The sequence below is a fragment of the Triticum urartu genome, chromosome 5, assembly GCF_003073215.2.
Source record: "Triticum urartu cultivar G1812 chromosome 5, Tu2.1, whole genome shotgun sequence".
Classification (NCBI taxonomy): Eukaryota; Viridiplantae; Streptophyta; class Magnoliopsida; order Poales; family Poaceae; genus Triticum; species Triticum urartu.
In genome coordinates this window covers 611,443,232-611,446,174 of record NC_053026.1, presented here as the reverse complement: position 1 = coordinate 611,446,174, position 2,943 = coordinate 611,443,232, and the positions used below count along the sequence as shown (strand labels likewise).

The following is a 2,943-nucleotide window of genomic DNA, read 5'->3' as shown; positions in this document are numbered from 1 at the left end:
TGTTCATACATGCATGTCTATGTTTAGCTTGCTTACATCTCTATTTCCGCAGCCTTGCCTCGCCGACTTACTCGCCCACCTCACCATCATATGCTGCACAACCAAGTCCATCATACAGCCCGACAAGGTGAGCCCATTCCAATTGATCATCATCCTTGTTTTAACTTACAACTATGCTGTTATTGTGACAATCAAGACATGGGTTTCCTAACACATTGCCTGAGTGTTGCAGCCCGTACACTGCCTCTGGAGGACCTAGCCCAGATTACAGCCCAACTTCCCCCAACTACAGGTAATGTGCATCAAGTTAATCTCTCATCTGCCCGTGACTGGTGAAAGTGCACCATTTGCTCATCTGACAATTGCAACTTTCATCGTGCAGCCCCAACACAAGCTACTCCCCGCCATCCACCGAACCACAAACTAGTGACAAGGACGACGACAAGAGTGCTCCTTGAAGCCACTGGCTCGTGAAAATGGCTGCTGGCTGATGTAGAACCGCACACTGACACACTAACCTATTCTTGTTTCCTTGTATGTCTCTGAAACAAGCCTTATTTTTTCGCTGCGCTGCTAAGACTAGTGGTCATCTACGATCCATGTTACTATGAGTGGCTCGGTGGCCACTGCTGGGCTGTTCAGAATAGGCAAGTCTGTAATGATGTGTTCTCGACAGAATTGTAATGCTAATGTTAGCCTTCTTATTTGTCAAAGTTAATGCAGCAACGAAGTGAGTTAATGCTAAGACACTGAATCATCCGTCGCTGCATTAACTTAGTTGTTGAATACATCGACTGAGAGAATGAAAAGTTACTCTTGCAAGAAAAAAATGGTACCTCACTTCCAGCATTAGCAGAAACAACTTGCAGGAGCAAGTCAGCGCATATGGCTGTAATCAATTGACAAAAAAGGGCAACACCGGCAACACTTGGACCTTTGCTGCAGTATGAATGGTTTACTACCTGGCAGCCGCTGAATTAATTCACTTTTGATGCCACAGAAAATTATATCCATCGACTGTTGCTACCTGCATTTGCTGCATCAGAACATAAGATGGAAAATTCAAATCATACACATATACACAGAGCTATGCAACTGTAATTTTGTAAGATAGGTGTTATTGGCAGATGCATTCATATCATGGAAGAGGCTATTATGCCCGTCCCATAAGACGTTTTTTGACACTAGTGTAGTGTCAAAAACCGTCTTACATTATGGGACAGAGGGAGTAAATTAGATGCCCGTGTGGGTCTTTGTTTAGCATGCTTCACCTTTTACAGAGTGTCTTGCTTGTACCAGAAGTACATTCTTACAGAACAGGGCACTGCACTGGAAAATTCGTGCTAGATTAAAAGAAATTCTTGATTGCCTGCTTAGTTTCATGATTGTACGGAAGTTATACTTTCAGATGTCTTAAAGTCGACCATACATTAAGAGCTCAGATGCGTTAAAGTAGACCTGATCATACATAAAGTTGTCCAAAAGTTTCTGGTGGTGGCTGTGCATATGGTTTGGTACTTGATTAGGAACTCAAGTATGCACCATTATGTTTCACAGGTTTAATATTGTTTACTTACATTTGTCAATAAAATCTCAAACTGACAAGGTGGAACTGAATTCAAAATTACCTCTTCATCATGTGCAGTTGACGCTGCATTTAAATAAGAGTCATCTTAACCAATCCTCGTACAGTCCTGCAATGCTGCAAATTTAACATTTCAAAAGCCACCTACCACGACCAGGCATATTGTTTCTTCAAAGGTAAGGATGTGAATATAGACATTGCAGACAGAACTTTAAAGATTGCAATCCTAGCGTCCCCACATTCTTACCTTTTTCCAACTGAACCTATTCAACCTTATCCAATGAAGAATAAAAAGAATTGTGAATCATGCAATGGTGTCTATTCCACTACTACTTGTCAAGAACTAGTGGTATTGGGACTTGAAATAAATATTTTCGGGATGATTGCAGACAATTCTGACCTCAGACGGCCGACAACTATCATCTTCCCCAATAACTCATCCACAGCCGAGAAATGTCCTACTTTGCACAAAGCAGACAACAAGGTATTGTAGGTGTACACCAAGCCACTGATAAGCCTCTGTAACCTCTTCCTCCTGCTAAATCCGCCAATCAGAATAGTGTACGCCTTTGCATCCAGCTGAAACCCTGCCTTCACCATCGACGACACCAAGCCTCCTTCAATCGTCGTGCTTGTGTCAATCCCAATATCGTGGTAAAATACATGACTTCATCTGGTGAGAGCCCTTCATCCACCATCTCATGGAACAAACCTAATCCATGGTGGATACGCCCACACATTGTTATTGTGGAGGAAGCAGAGTGCTGTAGGTGACGGCATTGCCGCTGGCTTCAGGGCAAGCTGATCTTTTCTCCTTGAAAAAGTCAAGAGCATCACCAATCCTCCCGCTCTTGCACACATCCACGACCGTGTTCAGCATGAATGACAACATCCGGACGAAGGCGCGAGTCTGGGCCGGGCATTCCATCGAGCGCCCTGAGCGCGCCGGCTTTGCAGAGCCCGTTGGGGAGTATGCCATACCAGACGACGGCGGCAAAGAGCTGGGTTGTGCCAGGGAGGTCGAGGACGCGGGCGAGCGCGGCCAAGAGGGGGTTGAACGGAGAGGTGACCGGCGCGGAGGAATCCGGCTGCCTGGGCGGGGGAAGAGCAGGGGCGCGAAAGAAGCCTGGAGAGGAGGCGCACGGAGGGGGTCGGGAGGCGGGGGATAAGAGCGTGGGAGGGCGCGCGCGGCGAGGAGGGAGTGGAGCGAGGCGGCAAGGGAGAGCGTGGTGAGAGAGAGGAGGCGGAGAGGAGGTCGGCGGCGATGGGGTCAGAGTCTGCTGACCGCCGGTGCGAGACGCCGGACGGAGTGCGGACATGGTTGGCAGCAGTCAGGCGGGCGGGGAGGGGCCGGCCGG

General features: G+C 47.5%; 1 long non-coding RNA gene across 1 annotated transcript; it reads right to left on the bottom strand.

The window, feature by feature from the left end:
- Positions 1 to 286: 286 nt before the first annotated feature.
- LOC125506298 lies at positions 287 to 2,943 on the bottom strand. The gene is made up of 3 exons (XR_007282622.1): positions 1,986 to 2,943; positions 1,629 to 1,694; positions 287 to 1,036 (listed from the first exon to the last, which is right to left on the bottom strand). It is a non-coding gene; the product is annotated as an uncharacterized LOC125506298 (long non-coding RNA).